Source organism: Pseudophryne corroboree, chromosome 1, assembly GCF_028390025.1.
Source record: "Pseudophryne corroboree isolate aPseCor3 chromosome 1, aPseCor3.hap2, whole genome shotgun sequence".
Classification (NCBI taxonomy): Eukaryota; Metazoa; Chordata; class Amphibia; order Anura; family Myobatrachidae; genus Pseudophryne; species Pseudophryne corroboree.
In genome coordinates, this window is record NC_086444.1 from 877,064,738 (window position 1) to 877,084,674 (window position 19,937).

The window sequence follows — 19,937 nt, forward strand, 5'->3', positions numbered from 1 at the left end:
ACTCGATTTCCTGTACCATAGCAGGACCATTTTAGATTACCATCGGGCCAAACAGATCCTGCGGGGTTTTAGGATCCACAATACCCCCACAATAGGGCGGCATAACGTAAATTTTCGTAAAAGATGGATCTCAATCTTAAACAAATGCTCGATGGATCTTATACTCCTGGTGATTGAGGAATCAACACAGGAATGGAATGTCACCAAGAACAGCATCACTGAGTTTGAAAACGAACATCTGGCTACTCTATCCACTGATCCGACTACGGACTGGATAGCTAAACTCAAGTCCTACAAAAATTATCTTTTAAAATACAAAAGAGAGAAATACAAAAAAGTTGTGGCGGATTATACTCAGCACCAGGTATACTAATGGTTGCAATAGACGGGGAATCCCATAAATTATTTATTATTTATTACCAGTTATTTATATAGCGCACACAAATTCCGCAGCGCGTCCCTGCCCCAGTGGAGCTTACAATCTATATTCCCTATCACATGTACATGCACACACATTCATGCTAGGGTTAATTTTGTTGGGAGCCAATTAACCTACCAGTATATTTTTGGATTGTGGGAGGAAACCGGAGTACCCGGAGGAAACCCACGCAAGTACGGGGAGAATATACAAACTCCCCACAGTTAGGGCCATGGTGGGAATCGAACCCATGACCTCAGTGCTGTGAGGCAGTAATGCTAACCATTACACCATCCGTACTGTGAGGCACAACTCACAGTTCCGGAGGCAATAACAGAGAGTGAGATTTTCAAGCACGTCCGCCAGTGAATCAGAAGATCTGATCCAAAGCACAGCAAGTACCCCATTGATGATGACCCCTTTAGGGGTAAGAACCCGGTCAGGGGCCCGGGGAAGAGGCCAATGCGCCGGGGGGGCCAATCGCGGACGCAGGCAGGGAAGAAAGACGGTGAGAAACAAATGAACGCCATCTTCAACCTGTCATCTCATGCCCTAACGGAACAAGAACAGTAATTATTGAGTAAAGGACTTTCTTTCGTCCCTACAAACAGACCCGACCTCTTTAAATGGAAAGTGGACATGTACAAATTGAATAGGTCCCTTAAGCTGAAAGAACATTTTTTAAACATCCTGCCGCCACAACAAAGGTGAATATGCCAACAAGGATACAACGTTTGGGCCAGAGATCAAAATTCGAACCCCAGTCTTCAAATGCCTCTTTAAAAACTTTTCATAGGCTGTTGGAGGATAGTATCAACACGGTTGAAGCATCCACCAGACATAATTTGTCTTGGGAAGAGAGAGGAGCCCTTACTAAGTTACAAAACCGTAAAGGCATCATTTTGAGAGCAGCTGACAAGGTGGGCTCTATCGTAATACAGGACACGTCAGCTTATATCACAGAATGCAACTGTTTATTAAGTGACTCCAGGACGTATTGTAGGCTAGATCAAGACCCTATACAAGCTTATAAACAGGAACTGGATGTCATTTTAAAATGAGCAAAAGGTGATGGTTTGTTGTCTCAGGTAGTATGTGAGAAGTTATCTACCGCTTACCCGATTTTACCTGTGTTTTACACATTGCCCAAGGTACACAAGGACTCGCAGAGCCCCCCAGGCAGACCAGTCATTTCTGCCCGGGGGTCTCTGTACGAGCCGGTGGCTGTGTATCTAGATACGTTTTTGCAACTATGCATTCAAAATACTTTTACTTATTTAAAAGACTCGGGCACATTATTAGAGAAATTAAAGCAGATGCAAACAGTCCCTGATAATACTACACTGGTTACGTTGGATGTAACCAGTTTGTATACATCCATTCCGCATAAAGCGGGGCTGGAAGCAGTTAGAAGGTTAATCACAGGGAGTTGTTTGTATCAGGGTCCAGACATCGACCTGTTTCTCATGTTACTAGCCTTTACATTGGAACACTATTTTTTCATGTTTAACAGAGTGTATTACAAGCAGCTAATGGGGTGTGCGATGGGTTCTTCCGTCGCACCTTCATTCGCTAACAGCTTCATGTGGGAGGTAGAAAAAGGGTTGTTCTTCGAAGACACGTCTATTTCCAATTCACTATGTCTCTATTATAGATACATAGATGACTTGTTGATATTTTGGCAACAAGATGTGAGTAGGATGGAAGAGATTATTCACATACAGAATGAGTCTGTCCATAAAATTTACTATCACGAACGACATGCATAAAATTTGTTTTTTGGATATTTTGATTGAGATCAGAGGGGGGCAGATCCATACGTCTTTCTATACTAAGCCCACAGACCGTAATACAGTGTTGCACGCAGACAGCTTCCATCCGAAAGCCACTATCCATGTCTCCCCTATTCACAAATACTGAGGGTATGCAGGAACAACAGCGATCCTGCGCTTAGGGAAAACTACTGGACATCATGATAAAAAAGTTTGAGGAAAGGGGTTATTCCACTGCAGAACTCTCCAAGGCACGAAAGAGAGCTTTAGCTAAATATCGAGGCAGTGATAGCCTCAAGGTCCCCAATAAGAGCAACATCGTGGCTTGGGTGAACGAGTATAATACTCAGAGTTCACACACTCTTAGAAAGACCAAAGAGTTATGGCAAATAGTCGCTACAGACCCAGATTTGGGCTGTTTTCACAAAAGCCGACTTATTCCCAGCTATGCACGGGGAAAAAACCTGAAAGACCTATTGGTAAAAACAGACGTTACCGGTTTCCTTGATAGTCAGACCCCCAAACATTTCCTCAGCATAAAGAACAGCTGTTTTCGATGTTTGGGGTGTACCACTTGCTCGTACTTAGCAGTGGGTGACTCCATACCTCACCCACATACTGGTAAAAGGTATAGCATAAAGCAGGGCCGTAACTACGTGTGTGCCAGGTGTTTCTGGCACACAGCGCATTTGCCCTGAGGGCGCAACGGCCAGCAGCATATAATGAGTCAAATTGACTCATTACATGCCACCTCTGCTGTGTGCGCCATGCTGGGGAGGAGAGCAGCAGCAGCGCCGGAGGCAGCAGAGAAGAAGGAGGAGGGAGGGGGACTGGAGCCGCAGCAGCGCTATGTCATTGGTAGTAGCGCCACTGCAGCTGTCCCCTCTCCTTCCGTATTGGCTGTCCGGCGCTGCTGTGAATGTTGGGATGCGGTTCCTTCATCCCAGCATTCACAGCGGCGGCGGGCAGCCAATACGGAAGGAGAGGGGATAGCTGCAGCGGCGCTACTACCAATGACATAGCGCTGCTGCGGCTCCAGTCCCCCTCCCTCTTCCTCCTTCTCCGCTGCCTGCACCGAGGGATCTGATCATCTGCCAGCACGAGGAGCCTGACTGCCAGCGGGGAGAGATGGTAAGTATCTCTCTCTCTTTTTCTCTCTCTCTCTCTCTCTCCCTCTCTATTTCTCTATCTATTCTCTTGCAATGTGTAAAAAGGGGGACGCTGTCTGTCGTAATGTGTAAAAAAGGGGACGCTGTCTGCCGTAATGTGTAAAAAAGGGGACGCTGCCTGCCGTAATGTGTAAAAAGGGGACGCTGTCTGCCGTAATGTGTAAAAAGGGGAACACTGTCTGCCGTAATGTGTAAAAAGGGGGACGATGTCTGCCGTAATGTGTAAAAAGGGGACTCTGTCTGCCGTAATGTGTAAAAAAGGGGATGCTGTCTGCCGTAATGTGTGAAAAGGGGGACGCTGTCTGCCATAATGTGTAAAAAGGGGGACGATGACTGCCGTAATGTGTAAAAAGGGGACTCTGTCTGCCGTAATGTGTAAAAAGGGGACGCTGTCTGCCGTAATGTGTAATAAGGGGACGCTGTCTGCCGTAATGTGTAAAAATGGGTCTCTGTCTGCCGTAATGTGTAAAAAGGGGGATGCTGTCTACCGTAATGTGTAAAAGGGGGACGCTGTCTGCCGTAATGTGTAAAAAGGGGACTCTGTCTGCCATAATGTGTAAAAAGGGGGACGCTGTCTGCCGTAATGTGTAAAAAGGGGGACTGTCTGCTGTAATGTGTAAAAGGGGCTCTACCTGGTGTAGTGGCGCTACTGTGCAGCGTAATTTGAATAATGGAGACTACTGTGCACAGTAGTATGAATTGGTATTATTTTGTGGCCACGCCCCTTCCCCATGAAGCCATGCCCCTATATATTTCTTGCGTGCCTAAGGCGCGCACTGCCCCTATCTTGCATGGGGGGGGGGGGGGCACCAATGCCGTTTCTTGCACACTGTGCTAAAATGCCTAGTAACGGCACTGGCATAAAGTGGCCGCTGACATACACTAGCAAATACGTGATATATGTCACTATTTGCCCGTGTGGGCTGTACTATGTTAGGAAGATGGAATGCCAATTGAAGGTACGTCTTACCCAACATAGATCAGCCATCAGAGCAGCCCTGACTACGGGCGATAGTGATCAACCAGTGGCATGCCACTTTGTGACACATAAACACAACCTTGCCAGTTTGAAATATAAAGCCATAGACCATGTCCCAGCACTCCGACGAGGAGGAGACAGGGGGAAGTTGTTATTACAATTAGAATCCAGATGGATTTTCCGCCTGGATTGTGTGGCCCCCAAGGGCCTGAATGAATCACTCATTTTGTGCCATTTCCTATAAACTCACTTGCTTCTTCAGTTTGGGCTAGGAAGCATTGAGTAGGCCACACAAAATACGTTTTTAGAGCGGTTGTCCAAAACAATGCATATTTCCTTGATGGTTTGTGATATTTGTACTAAGGTGCATTCTTTTTTAGATAGATAAATGTGGTTTATAATCCGGCCACAAGATGTCAGTACTACATATGTACTCATGATATAAGGATGATGCTGTAACTGTGTAAGGAAATCTTTTCAGAACACAGCCCCACAGGCAGATGGTTCTGTTTAAGAACCAATTTTTAAGTCTTCTGGTTACTTTAAAAAAAAACCAACATGTTTCTGCTCTTGACGAGTCTCACGTGGATGGTGTTGACACATACACTGTTGAACAAGTTGCTTATACAGAATCATTTGTTTGCCACCCAAATTGTATTTTACACACACGCTATTCACTTATGTTAAAGGTTTGTTTTACACAATGCAGGGCAAGCAGTTCCTGCTTTTACATATTTCTTTTGTGCACTGTGAAGACTTTCATGTAATCCTCTTTTGTTTACAGCTGGTTTCCATGGTCCCCAGAGCCGGACGGATGATGTCACTTCTGGTGCGACGGACGGAGCTGCGGCCGGAAGTGCCCGCTGCAGGAAGGCGGCCGCAGGGACCGGGAGCCGGCTGACACAAACGGGGAGGGGGTAAGTCCATTCATGTATTTAAGTTTTTGTCACTATGCTTTGTCTGAAGAAGGGGAGACATCCCCGACACGTCACCTACAATAAAGCACGCCCCACGGGGCTTCTATGCACGTTCTCCATAGCAGCCAAGTCTCTGAGTGCCGCCTATTACATTGGAAGTTTATATATATATATATACACACTCTCCGCAAACTTGTGCCTAGCACTCAGGGCCTAAAGAAACACTAGAGGCTAATAACTTTGTTCAAGGTTTCAGGGTACAAACCCATTTATCAAGACACCCACATACAAAAGAAACATAGCTTTTATCACCATCTCCACCACACCTGACGGAGGCCCGCTGATGTCATCAGAGCGCCTTAGCACTGGCGTCCCGGGAACTCCAAGGGGTGTGGTGTTCACCACTATGTGTAAGCATACAATAACATGTTACCTTCTACAACCTTTTGAAAACAGTATCAAAATACAATGTTGCAATAAACAATACATTTCATTGCTTCCTAGCAGATAATTTGTCCTGTGCTGACACCATTTTTTTAGATGTGGGGTAACATGGCTGTCTGGTACGTCCATGGCAAGCACAAACTCCACACTCCTGATGGTATATTATATATACTAAAAATTGGTCACAATAGGACTTGCTACTGGTGCTATATAAATGGTCCCTCTTACTTACATAAACACCTATGCAGTGTTAGCATATAAAATGCTATATGGCGCCAGTTTGCCCTAAAGGATGCCTAAGATCAAAGAACCCAGGACTCTATGGTGGCATGATCGTTGTGGCCAATTAACATCAACGGGACATGTTTCTGCGATTACTTTTATAAACCAGTAACTGGAAATAACAAATAAATCATCTATTCAAGAACCAATGTTCACAAGAAAGGGGTAAAGGACAAAATATCATTGAGTCATAGAGTTTTACAGTCTTCAAAGTGTGTATCCAGAATGCCTCCTTCTGGAGAAATTTACGGTCCCTGTCCCCACGTCTTGTCCTTGCTGGGACGAAATCTATCATCTTATATCTTAAAGTTGCTAAACCATTTTTATGTTCAGCAAAATGCCGGGCAACGGGATGCTCCGAGGCTTTACCCTCTAGGGCTGCTCTAATACTCGACCTGTGCATGGCCATTCTCTCTATTAGTTGTCTTTTCGTTTTACCTACATACAGAAGCCCACATGGGCAATCTGATGTAGTAAACGACAAACTTTGAAGAAAATTTAAGGGCATATCTGATCTTATAAGTCTTGCATGTATGTTGGTGAACAAACTCGTCTCCTGTGTCTAAAAACCCACAGGTAGTACAACCTGTACATTTAAGGTTCCCACTGTACGGGTGAGATGAGTCCTTGATATTTCGGCATCTTCTGTGTGATGGAAGGATGGAATGTCCTTGTAATGCAGTAAGATGAGAATCTAATATGAAGAATGGCCACACTTGTCTGGCCATTTTGACTACCTGGCTACTAATGCCCAAGAATCCTGAGGCCACACGACTTTTTTGATGTTCATTAACTCTCTTTCTCTACTGGCTGCATTTAAGGCTTTATCTCCTGATAACCAACGAACTTAAGTTTTTGCTAGTTTTAGTGATTTGTGATGTGATATCCTTGCTGTTTTTTTAACATGCTATCCATTTGATTCATATCATCATCTTCATTACTGCAAAGTCGTCCAATACGGACGAATTGCGAGAAAGGGAGACCCCTCTTTGTGGACGCTGGGTGGTCACTTTTTGTGTGTAGCAGCGTGTACCTGCCTGTGGCTTTAGTACATAAAGGAGTGCCAGTTTCTAAATCACTTGTTATTAAAACAGACACATCAAGATAATGCATGGTGGCGGGACTGCTCTCCCAAGTGAACTTCACAGCGGTGTCCATGGTATTAACCCCTTGCATCATATCATCAAATTCATCTGCAGAGCCAGTCCATAGGACAAAAATACTGTCAATGTACCGACAATAATATATGATGTATTTAGTGGATACTTCGTTGGTGAGGAACAGATCTCTTTCCACCTCTGCCATAAAAATATTGGCGAAACTCAGAGCCACACAGGACTCCATAGCACAACCCAAGCATTGCAGAAACAATTTGGAATTGAATAAAAAGTAATTCCTAGGTAACGTAATTTCTAATAGCATCATAAAGAAGTCCAAGTTGGGGCCAATGTAGAGGGGGTTAATGGTTTACCATCTGCGTACCACGTTAAGGCCACTGTTGTGCTGTATGCAGGTGTATAGACCTTCCACATCGGTGGTACACAGTAAGCATGCATGACTCCCGTAAGGATCTATCGGCAGCATTTGATACCGTGGACCATGGGCTTCTGATTGAGCGACTGATACATTTCTGTGGTCTGGATGGCACAGTCCTAAGCACATGGGCTTCTGATTGAGCGACTGATACATTTCTGTGGTCTGGATGGCACAGTCCTAAGCTGGTTCAAATCATTTCTCACAGGCAGGTCACAGAGAGTATCATCTAGATTATACTCCTCACCACCAGTGCCATTGCCATGTGGTGTCCCACAAGGTTCTATACTATCCCCCATGCTTTTTGCAGTATACATGCTCCCATTGGGCAAAATAATCAGGCGCCATGGCCTGGTCTACCACTGCTATGCAGATGATACACAACTGTACTTGTCCTTTGCTCCGGGCACTGATAACCCAATATCAACCCTAAATGGCTGTCTAGATGAACTACAGGAGTGGATGAGCGCCAGTTGGCTGCGACTGAACCCGGATAAAACAGAGGTCCTTATGATACGACCGCAACATCAAAGGACAAGACTGCAGCATAGCCAACCAACTGGACTTACACTCGGGGATTCAGAATTACAGACCAGTGATCGTGTGCGGAATCTTGGCGTTGTCCTGGATGGTGGCTTGACACTTAAACATCAGATATCAGCCACAATCAAATCCTCATTCTTTCACCTGAGGAACATAGCCAGAATCAAGCACTTAATTCCCTCAGATGATATGCCAAAAGTCATACATGCATTTGTATCATCTCGTTTAGACTACTGTAATGCCCTCTACCTTGGTCTACCAGCAAAAGAATTGCAGCGCTTACAGCTGGTGCAAAACACAGCTGCCAGGCTATTAACCAACCAGCCCCATTCTAGCCACTTAACACCCATACTCTACTCCCTTCACTGGCTGCCTGTACGATGGCGAATCATCTTCAAGATTGGCTTACTGAGTTTCAAAGCATTACATGACCAAGGCCCAAGGTGCCTGAAACAGCTTCTGACCCCATACTGTCCCACTCGATTACTGCGATCTGTAGATGAAGGACGTTTAGCAGTACCTAGAATCTACCGTAATTCATCTGGGGGTCGAGTCATGCGGCTCCGACTCTATGGAACTCACTTCCCTGCACAGTGCGAGAGGCCCCAACTATAGAATCCTTCAAAAGTAGACTCAAGACTTTTCTGTGTACTCAAGCATTTCCACAATGTCCCTTTTAGTATCTTCATGCTTCTATATTTTATGAAAATGTACTTCATTATTTTCTGTACTATATTATGCTATGTATCTGTTAAGCGCCTTGAGTCCTATTGGAGAAAGAGCGCTATATAAATACAATTATTATTATTATTATTATTATTAAAACTCTTTGAGTTTCAATAAAAAAGTGGTGGTGTCTTTCAGGAATTTTGAAATCCCTATGACCACTGGTTGTAGATAGAAGTTTAAGTATTAGCTAATTTATAATACAAAGAATCCCAGGCTGCAATAATTGGTCACCCTGGTGGTCGTAGGGGATCCTTACGCAGTTTTGGAAGTATAAAAAATGCTGGGATCTGTGGTTCTTCAATATATATCAAATCTCTATCCTTCTTTGATGTAATTCCCATTTCTCCTATCTGGTACAGGATTTTGGCCAATTCTATCTTAGGGTCACCCGATAATAGTCTGTAGGTCTTTTTGTCATTTAGTTAGACTTCTCTATATGCTGTAATGTCCTGTATCACAACCCCGCCGCCTGTGTCTGTGTGGCATATGGTAATATCTTGATAGGTGCTTAGGTTTTTTAGAGCTTGTTTCTGTTTCGATAAATTCTTCTTCTCTTGTTTGTACTGTTGTGAGCGGACGGTCCTGTACGAGAGCCCACACCGCTTCGCGTCCCATCCCCAGTCACAGAATGGAGTTTTAGGTCACACGGGACCTGGCCACATAGGGGATTCCTGTTTACCGTCAGTAACCACCTGTTACTGACTCCACCCACTGCGCAGTGGGCGGGTACTACGTTGCCACCACTAGACTCCTAACCTGCCGTGGCATCTGGAACCATGGTTCTGCTCTGTATGTGTTGACACACTGTCTTAACACACCTGTGTGGTGTTGACAAATCCCTACTAGTCGCTTGACTAGGCCTCTACCCGGTAGCTGGCTGGAGGCAGATCTTGGAGACGCTGGGTGCACCCTGGACAGCCGGAAAATGGAGCTAGGTTTCGCTTAGCCCTGCAAGATGAAGTGGTCTTCTTGAGGCAGATGATGTTTATTTGCCCAAAATAGTTCTGAAAAGAACTCAGCAATACAGTATATGCTTACAGCAGAGTGCAAATGGTGTAATACACTTGGATGCTCACAGGCCTCCTCTTTTTATACAGTAAAACCACAATGCTTCTCAGGGTTTAGTTCTCCCCTGAGTCCTTTCCATCCAATCAGGATATCTTACAAAATATAAATAAATAAATTACATTTCTGCTGCGCGGTACACTGGGCTCCACAAGGATTATTATTGGGGTGTAGAGTAGGATCTTGATCCGAGGCACCAACAGGATCAAAGCTTTGACTGTTCCCAAGATGCACAGCGCCGCCTCCTCTATAACCTCGCCTCCGTGCACAGGAGCTCAGTTTGTAAGTTGGTGCCATGCAGTATGCAGCCAATCAACAGGGGGGCTGCTTTTGCAGCCAATATTTTAGCTTAAATTGAAGAAAGAAGAAGTACTTTAAAGACTTCAGCTTTTATGTATGTCATAAGACATACTCTGCTGCAGCTCCATCACTCCCCCAGGGCCACTGTATACTCCCGCGCCCTGGTTACCGGGTAACTACAGTGGAGGCTCCGGTGTCTTTCCTGTCAGTCACACACCCACCGCTGCCCTTCAGGATCACGAGGTAATGGTACAAGGGGAGGTAAGGAGTCTCTTTGGCCCGCTGTTACCCGTGATCCGGCGCGGCCGTGGGAGGCGGGCTGCGCGCGCTGGCGTGGACACTGTAATCGGGCAGCCGCTCCACTAGTCACCGGGACACTGGGCACAGGTGGGGTTTTTCCTCTCATTAAAACCCTGTTTTTACATAGCCCGCAGCGCCCGGTGGGGAAGCCAGCAGGGGGAGAAGGCCTAACCCGTAGCCGCCCCCCCCCTAGCCCCAGGGCACCATTTGAGTGAATGTTCTCGCCCTGGAGCTGCATATCTCTCCCTCACTCCCTGTCAGCCACCATCATAATGGAGCTGAGCTGTTCCTGGGACTGCTGTGGCAAATCCTCCTCTGTAAAGCTGCCTGATCGCCAGCGCTGTGCATTTTACAGGACACTTAAGTATTCTACCTGTCATGGGACAGTGTTAGTTAAGAAAGAGTGCATACATTCAGGGCTGTGTGGTACAAACGCCTAGGGGTGGATTGGGATGGAAAACCAGCCTAGGAAATTTATGTCCGCCGCCCTAATGGGGGTGCGGTCTGATGAGGAGGTGGGCTCTATTGAGGGGACGAGATCGCTCCTCATACGGCCTGATTGTACACAGTTGTGGCCTTCTGTGCATCTTTTGTTACAGTTGTGTCTGAGACCAGGGGCGGATTGGGAACTAAAAGTGACCCTGTCAAATTTTGTAGAAATGGCCCGACATGGGCAGCACAAGAGGTATAACATACGGTGTAGCCATGCCGGCCTACCAGGAATCTTCCTGGTGAGCCCTATGGCCAATCCGCCCCTGCAAACGCCCTGTGATATACATCCAGTATCTACTGTGCTTTGTTATATCTATTGTTAACATATATAGCTATACTGAGTATTACTTTGTATTGCTAGTCCAGTGCAGTTTTATGGTATATTTCTGCATGGTACGCTTGTGACTATATATATATATATATATATATATGTATAAGTTGTAACACTGTAAGGGTACAAGGTGCCGTTTCCTGGGATAAATGGCAGCCTGCAGCAGCTGAGGAACCACACAAGTCCAGTTTCCGGTACAACTGGCCCCAGACAGTTTTATTATACAGAAAGTAAAACAAACAGCAAAAGAAAATACCTTGCCTGTCCGGCACTAACTAAACACAAGATGTTCCTAACTATCACTAAACAAAAAATCACAGAGTTCTCCAGTACACTGTATAGCTCACTTGTATCAGGAAGCGTGTTTCTCTCACAGAGATCCTGCAGTCTTCCCAGGCAGTCTGTACACCCTAATCAGGCCAGCAGCTCTATAACACTCTTACACAGCTGAAAGCCTGATTAGCCTTCTGTGAGGCCAAAGACCCGAACTGGGCCCAATGTCTGGAACTTGCCCCATCTTTCTTTCAGGGCCCTTACCCAGCTTTTCCAACAAACTGAAAAGGTTCTAACAAAACAAAACATATTCCTAGAAGTTTTCATTTTTCTAATACATGTAAGACAAGAACCTGGGACAAACATACCAGTCCCTCCAACATGACCCGCCCCACTAGGTACAAATTGCTCTGTTCCTGGACTTCCCTCTTAATTTATGATTTCCATCACCTGTGTTGAACTAGTTAAATGATAAGAAAGCTGTTTCTTCACAGGTGATTGCAATAATAAATTAAGAGGGAAGTCCAGAAACAGAGCATTTTGTACCTAGTGGGGCGGGTCATGTTGGAGGGTATGACATACCTGCCCTCAAACACTATCCCAGTGTTCTTGTCACAATGTATATGTATGTGTGTGTGCATGTAGCAGCTGCGTGGCTGCCATATCGGGCATTTCACTCAGCGTGCTACTCCTATATTCCATAACCTGAGTTTTTTTTTTAACATTGCTATGGGAGACCTCGTTGCTTAATTTATTCTTGAGCTATTATTACTTCCTATTCGTTTTAACTGGTTTTGCTCCGCAATTGAAAGTACTTTAACTACATTTCCCACAATCCTCAGACGGAATCGTCATATTCAAGTTCCGCCTGTGGGCTGTAAACTACATTCCTCATGAATCTAATATCAAGTTCCGGCTTCCCCCGATGACGCGGGACTATACTTCCGGGAACAGCATCATATGACTACACGATGTGGACGAGAACAAAACTACATCTCCCATCAACACCCGGGGGGACCGGAACTTCCGCCTGGCGCGGCACTATGTAGCTTTATTGAAGTGTAAAAACGGAATATAAACAATGTAATATTGATGTATACTTTTAAATAATAAGGAACATTATGCATAGTTAATATTACTGTTTGTTTATTGTATGACGTTAAAGAATATTTATTAATTACATGACGTCATGTCCTGTGACTTATGATTGGCTACTTGTACTATAAATATTAAGCTCCTGCACACTCCAGCTTATCTTGATAAAGGTCTTGTAGGACCGAAACGCATTGATATATTGCCTTCAGGAGTGTGAGTAGCTGCTTTTTAAAAACTTTTATGGACTATTTTTGTATATTTCTTGTTTGTTTTTATTGGATCATTTTTATTGGATAAATATTTTTTTAATCAATTTTTTTCATCTATCAACTTCTGCATGTTGTTTGTACACCACGTGTGTGGTCTTTTTTATGTATATGGATTCTGCATAATCCAATAAACCTGTGCTTTTGTGATACATCGCTGTTTGGAGTAAGAATATCCGGCACACCATACAAAGATACCTTTATAGGAGCAGCTCCTCTTTTATACGTGTGGGTTGGGGTACGCAGTATATGAAGTCTTTCGTGCACTTTAAAGATACCATGATGTGCTTGAAATCTGTGATGTCCCAGTGAGTGTGGGGGTATGCCCAATCATTCCATTTAGAGTATATTACGCTATTATGGGATACAATATACTTACCCTTTACAAAGGGGACACACTTCTGTATAACCATTTCAGGGATCCCCTGTTTTATACACACTACACATTGGCTCCCTTTCTTGTATTTTTCTTTGTGATAAACTAAGGAATCTTCTGCTGAGGACGGGTGTGAAGATACTTACCAACCATACAAAAGATACCTTGATAGGATTCACCTTACATTACCAAGTGTGAGTTGGGGACGCCGTATGTGAAAAATTTCTACACCCTAAAAAGATACCTTGATGTGCTTGATACTCTCTTTCCTGTTGTGAGTTTTGGGGTACGCTCCATATTCTACATGGTTCCACCTTCATCCTCATTTCACTCTTTAAGGGTGTATTGGTACAATAGAAGATTACCATAAGAGTGCAAAGATACCTATGGGCACATATTCACCTTTAATCGAGTGAGTGGGGTCCGCTAGAACATGATGTCCACTAGTTTGTAGAAGACTACTCTCTAAAGATATCTGTTTTGGTTTAAAATTTACTACACATTGGTTGTCCTTTTTTTTTTTTTGTCTTATGCTATATACTTGGAGTACATTTATTGGACAATACTTACCTGGAGAACTTGGACAAGGGATATCCGAATCTAAGTACTCACATCAGGAACGTATATTTTTATTTTTTTGCGCTGAATGTATTAGGAAGGTTTATTTTTCTTGTATTCAAATCTCCACTCAGTTACAGCAATTGAACCAGTCACTGACTAAATCTAAATGTCACTCTCGCCCACCTAAGACTAAGACATCTTCTAAATGGGCCATTACCTCCTCACAATCCACTGCTATCCCGGACACATCCTCTGAGGAGGATAGTGCATATACTGATCCCACAGACACTGACTCAGATGCTTCTGATGGGGAAGGGAAGTCAATGGTGGATGTCCCTGACTTGATTGAGGCTATCAGGCTCATTCTTCAGGTCTCTGGTGAACCTGAGCCTGAGATTGTCTCTAAAAAGCCGGACAGATTTAAATGCAAGAAGGTGGTTAAACAAGTTTTACCTCATTCTCAACACCTGGCTGACATACGTCAGGAGTCCTGGGAAAATCCGGGGACGAATATTTTTTTTTCATCCTCTAGGTAAAGCAAAAGGTCAGGCGTACCCAAAGCAAACTCGTACTTCCAGACCTGCCAAGCCCAGACCGAAACGAGCCTGGGCTGCCCGTCAGCCTGCTTCCAAAACTGACAAGCTTGCCGCATGACGGGATGGTCTCCCTCTGGGGGATCCCAGGGTGGGGGGCCGACTTCTAGTGTTTGCCCAAGAGTGGTTGAAGACCACTTCCAATACCTGGGTAAGAGATGTCGTCACTCGAGGTTACGCCGTATCTTTAAAGAATCGTCCCCCTCATCGATTTTGCCTGACAGATGGTCCTCTGGACCCGACAAAGGCAAACACTCTGCATTCGGTGGTACATTCCCTCCTGTCCACAGGAGGGAATGTACAGGTAGTACAGGTGCCTCTGGCTCAGAGAGGCAAGGGGTACTATTCACCGCTGTTTCTAGTCCCGAAACCGAACAGGTCCTCATGGCCCATTCTCAATCTGAAGTCCTTGAACAAGTATGTGCGGGTCTCCAAGTTTCGTATTGAAACTGCGCTCTATTGTTCTTGCCTTGGAGCCTGGGGACTATATGGTCTCCCTGGACATACAGGATGCCTACCTGCATATTCCTATTGCATATTCCTATTGCAGTGTCTCATCAGCAGTACCTCAGGTTTGCGGTGGGCAATCTTCATTACCAATTTCGGGCGTTACCCTTTGGTTTGACAACAGCTACCCAAGTTTTCACCAAAGTAATGGCGGTCATGAAGGCTACACTCTGCCGTCAAGGGGTCAGGATCCTACCTTACTTGGACGATTTGTTGATCCTGGCAAATTACCCAGAACTTCTCCTGTGTCATCTCGATCTGACGGTCCTGTGCATGAAAGCCCACGGGTGGCTGATCAACTGGAAGAAATCCTCCCTGGTTCCTGCTCGGAGCATGATACACCTGGGAGCGTTATTGGACACTCACAACCAACGGTTGCTCTTGTCTCAGGAGAAAGTCCTAAAGCTTCAGGACAGGATTCGATGCTTCCTATCTCGTCCGCAAGTGTCGATTCATTCGGCAATGCAAGTGCTAGGTCTCATGGTGTCGGCTTTCGACATGGTGGAGTATGCTCAATTCCATTCTCGCCCTCTGCAGAAGTTAATTCTGACCAAGTGGGACGGCCTGCCTCACCGGATCAGATCTCACATGATCTCCTTGTCTCCGGAGGTCCGCCTGTCACTGAGCTGGTGGCTTCAGGACCATCGATTGAGCAGGGGCCGTCCCTTCTGGATATCCAACTGGGTCCTGCTGATGACGACGGCTGCCAATCTGAGAGGTTGGGGCGAGGTGTTGGAACAACACTCTCTTCAGGGTCGGTGGACCGAGGAGGAGTCTCTACTCCTGATAAATATCCTGGAACTGCGGGCAGTGTTCAATGCATTGACAATGGCCCAGCAGCTAATACGGAACATACCTGTTCAAGTACAATCGGACAACACCACCACGGTGGCATACATAAATCATCAAGGCGGCACTCAAAGCCGCATGGCAATGAGGGAAGTATCGCGGATTCTTCAGTGGGCAGAACGCCTTCTGTTCTTGCCTTGAAGAAGGGACCAGGCTGTCCCGAAACGCGTTGGGGATACCTTGTGGAGCTGCCCACCCCTCTGGACGTTTGGCGGACTGTTTTCCTGATTGCCTGGAAGGGAATTCGATCAGAGGAGCCACCAGCAGGGTATTTCCCGGAGTACCCTGCCTTTATTTGACACCTGCGGCTCCTCCACCTGCATCGGTAGGATCACATTCCCCCCATGGCCTGTTCCCAGTCCACTTGTGTTTTTTTATGTATTGCTTGTTTTTAGACATTGCATGTTAGTATTGTATTAAATTCAATTTTATTTACCATACCAGTGTGTTTCAACATACACTTTCACACCTGGGTATTATCCACATACATAGGTGACCGTAAGAGAGACCAGCGCCATTGTAGAGAGCACACCGCCTTTTCCATTTTGCACTTTTGTACTGAGCCCTTAGGGAGCTCTGGCACTCTCCACACGGCCAGCTGTCTCAGTCCTATACAGCGCAGACTTGCTACCCCCGCCTTCCAGTTTGCACAGAACGCCATCTGCCGGCCATATCTGCAGTGTTCATTCCGGTGTTTCAACTTCTCGTAGACAATTGGGGTCTTCCAGATGTGGACCTGATGGCGTCTCGACACAATCACAAGGTTCCGGTCTTCGGAAAAGGACAAGGGATCCTCGAGCAGCGTTCGTGGATGCTCTGTCAATCCCATGGAACATTCGGCTGCCGTATGTGTTCCCCCCAGTGTTACTCCCACCCAGAGTATTACGGAAGTTCAGACAAGAAGGAGGAAACCTTCTGATCGCTCCAGCGTGGCCCAGACGGCGCTGGTTCTCCGATCTACAGGGCCTCTCGCTAGATCGTCCCCTTCTACATCCACAACGACCAGACCTTCTCATTCAGGGCCCTTGTGTTTACCAGGACTTGGCCCGTCTGGCTTTGACGGCATGGCTCTTGAAGCTTCCGTCCTGAGGGCCAAGGGTTTTTCTGAGGCGGTTGTTCAAACTATGTTGAAGGTCCATAAGCCGGCTCCTGCTCAAATTTTTCATAGGGTCTGGAATGCTTACTTTACTTGGTGTGCATCTCACAATCATGATGTTTTCAAGTTTAGCACGGCCAAACTGTTGGCCTTCCTGCAACAGGGCCTGGACTTAGTCCTTCGTCTGGCATCTCTCAAGGTTCATATTTCTGCCTTGTCGGTTTGGCTTCAGAGAAAGATTGCTACCCTACCTGATGTTCATACATTCACTCAGGGCGTGTTGCGGATTCAGCCTTCTTATGTGCCGCCTGTTGCCCCTTGGGATCTGTCGGTGGTTTTGGAGGCCTTGCAAGAGTCTCTGTTTGAGCCTCTTGCCTCTGCCGACCTTAAGTGGCTTTCACTTAAGGTGCTATTTTTGCTGGCTATTGCTTCAGCTAGAAGGGTCTCGGACTTGGGTGTCTTATCCTGTAAGTCTCCCCATTTGATTTTTCACATGACTGGGGGGTTCTTAGAACGCGGCCGGGTTATTTACCCAAGGTGGTGTCTTCCTTCCACCTTAACCAGGAGATTGTGTTTCCGGCCTTTAATTCTCCTGGGTTGTCTTCCAAAGAGAGATCTTTGGATTTGGTACGGGCTCTCTGTATCTATGTGAAGAGAACCTCCTCCATTAGGAAATCTGAGTCTCATTTTGTACTGTTTGGGTTTCACAAACGTCACTGTCCTGCTTCCAAGCAGACCCTGGCCAGATGGATTAGAATGGTGATTGCACATGCTTATGTACAGGCTGGTCGTCCGGTTCCTGCTTCCATCAAAGCCCATTCTACTCTGTCAGTTGGACCTTCTTGGGCGGCCCACCGTGGTGCAACCCTTGAACAGTTGTGCAAGGCGGCTACGTGGTCCTCAGTGAACACGTTCATAAGGTTCTATGCCTTCGATACTTCCGCCTCCCGGGATGCTTCCTTTGGACGCCGGGTTCTTGTGCCCGCTACAGTGCGTCCCCTCCCATAAGGAACTGCTTTAGGACATCCCCGATTTTAATCCTTGTGGAGCCCAGTGTACCCCGCAGCAGAAAACGAGATTTATGGTAAGAACTTACCATTGTTAACTCTTTCTGCGAGGTACACTGGGCTCCACAAGGCGCCTGCCCTGACACACTTAGCTTCTTTGGGTTTGTGTGGATTAGCCGCTGACACCTTCTCCTGTGGTGAGTGTGTGGTGTAACTGGCAACAAGCGATTGTCGTCTCTAGTACCTGCTACTGCATTGGACTGGTTAACGAAACTGAGCTCCTGTGCACAGAGGTGGGGTTATAGAGGTGGCAGCGCTGTGCATCTTGGGAACAGTCAAAGCTTTGAGCCTGTTGGTGCCTGGGATCAAGATCCTACTCTACACCCCGATGTTAATCCTTGTGGAGCTCAGTGTACCTCGCAGAAAGAGATTTAACATCAGTAAGTTCTTACCATAAATCTCGTTTTTAAAAGGATATAAGTGCATAAAGCAATTTCCTCCCTCCTGTCACACACAAAGTTTGGGGCCGTATGTAATAGAGTGAGAGTTTCAAAAAGTGAGAAATTTGGTAAGGTTTTGCAGCTTTTTTTAAAGTGGCAATTATTTACACAGCAAAATCAACCTGGTTTTGCAGTGTAAATGATTGCCACTTTAAAATTTTTTTTATAACCTTACCAAATCTCTCACTTTCTGAAACTCTCACTCTGTTACATTTGGCTCTTGGTGTCATTTAAACTCCATTCCTTACCACCTGGTAGTTGATACAAACCATATTTTGAAGCTATGTGATATATGTATTTGATTTCCCAAACAAATGTTCCTCATCCTTTTCCTGCATATACCATTCAGGATTCGTATATCAATCAAACCAGCTACATAATGAAATACATGTTCCAAACCCTATCTGACACTTGACTTTCCATATGGTATAAGGAAATCCGCCGTGATTAACAGTTTTGTTGAAGGAACTCACACTCCCAGCCATTACCTGCCGGGCACTGTCCAACATCAAAAAGGTTTTGTCATTCACCTGATCTGCTAGGAGAGGGCAATTAGCATACCGTTTCCTAGTCACAGAAGATAGAGGATCCTTATTCAGTCACATATAGTAAGTCTATTTTTCCCTTTAAAATACAGTACATGTGACCACATCTTAAATATAAATACATTTAAACATGCAATCCTACAACTGTGCACAGAGCATTACATATGACATGTTAAAAAACATCATTAAACATGTTTTTAAACAGTCTGCGCCTGGCGTCATAAGTACATTTAACCGTGGCGCCAAGCGTCTATTGTCGTCAAAATGGCACTGGGCACTTAAGGGTTAACCCCTTACTTGCCGTGGCCGCCATTAACCATGTGGCCGATCGGTCCTCCGGCCACAACTGTATATGGTTTTGAGTTGTTCTATAGATGATTCCATACATGTAGTGAAGTGTTTGATTGCTAAATTGTGCGACTGTGGTTCGAAGGGTGACTTTTTTCTTTAAAGGTAAACCTCTACCCACAGAAGTGTTGGTATCGGGATACGGTTAAGATCTCGGCAGTCGAAATACCGATGCCGGGTTCCTGACACCCGTCAGAAACCCAACATTGGAATACCATCTGGGTCAGGAGACCAACGCCGGAACTCCGACATCCGGTGTCCCGACTGTTGTAAGAAGCGCAGCACTCAGTTTAGGAGTGGGGGTTTAGGTTTAGGTAACTCCGGGGTGGTTAGGGTTAGGCTGCGGGGGGTGGGAGGTTAGGGTTAGGCTGTGACCAGATGGGGTTAGGGTTTGGCACCACCGGGTAGGAGGTTAGGTTTAGGCAGTAAGGGGGGGTAGTTTAGGCTGCAGGGCAGGGGGGTTAGGCACTAAGGTAGGAGGTTAAAGTTAGGCTGCAGGAGGGGTAGGGGAGGGGGGTTTGTATAGCATACTCAACCCTGTCGGGATTCTGACGTCTGTATTTTGACCGCCAGCATCCCGTCCAGCGGTCATCCAAAAATTCTTTTATATGCAATCTTCTATTAAATTTATACAGATTGACTTTGGA

The 19,937-nt window shown here is 45.7% G+C and overlaps 1 long non-coding RNA gene across 3 annotated transcripts in view; it reads left to right on the forward strand.

Annotated features, from left to right (window-relative positions):
- LOC134958367 (uncharacterized) overlaps positions 1 to 13,044 on the forward strand; it is a 93,615-nt gene extending 80,571 nt beyond the window's left edge. For all 3 annotated transcript variants that reach the window (XR_010186992.1, XR_010187004.1, XR_010186986.1), the window contains 2 exons: positions 5,123 to 5,255; positions 12,390 to 13,044. This is a non-coding gene — a long non-coding RNA (uncharacterized LOC134958367). The remainder of the gene's footprint in view (positions 1 to 5,122; positions 5,256 to 12,389) is intronic.
- The last annotated feature ends 6,893 nt before the right edge of the window (positions 13,045 to 19,937 follow it).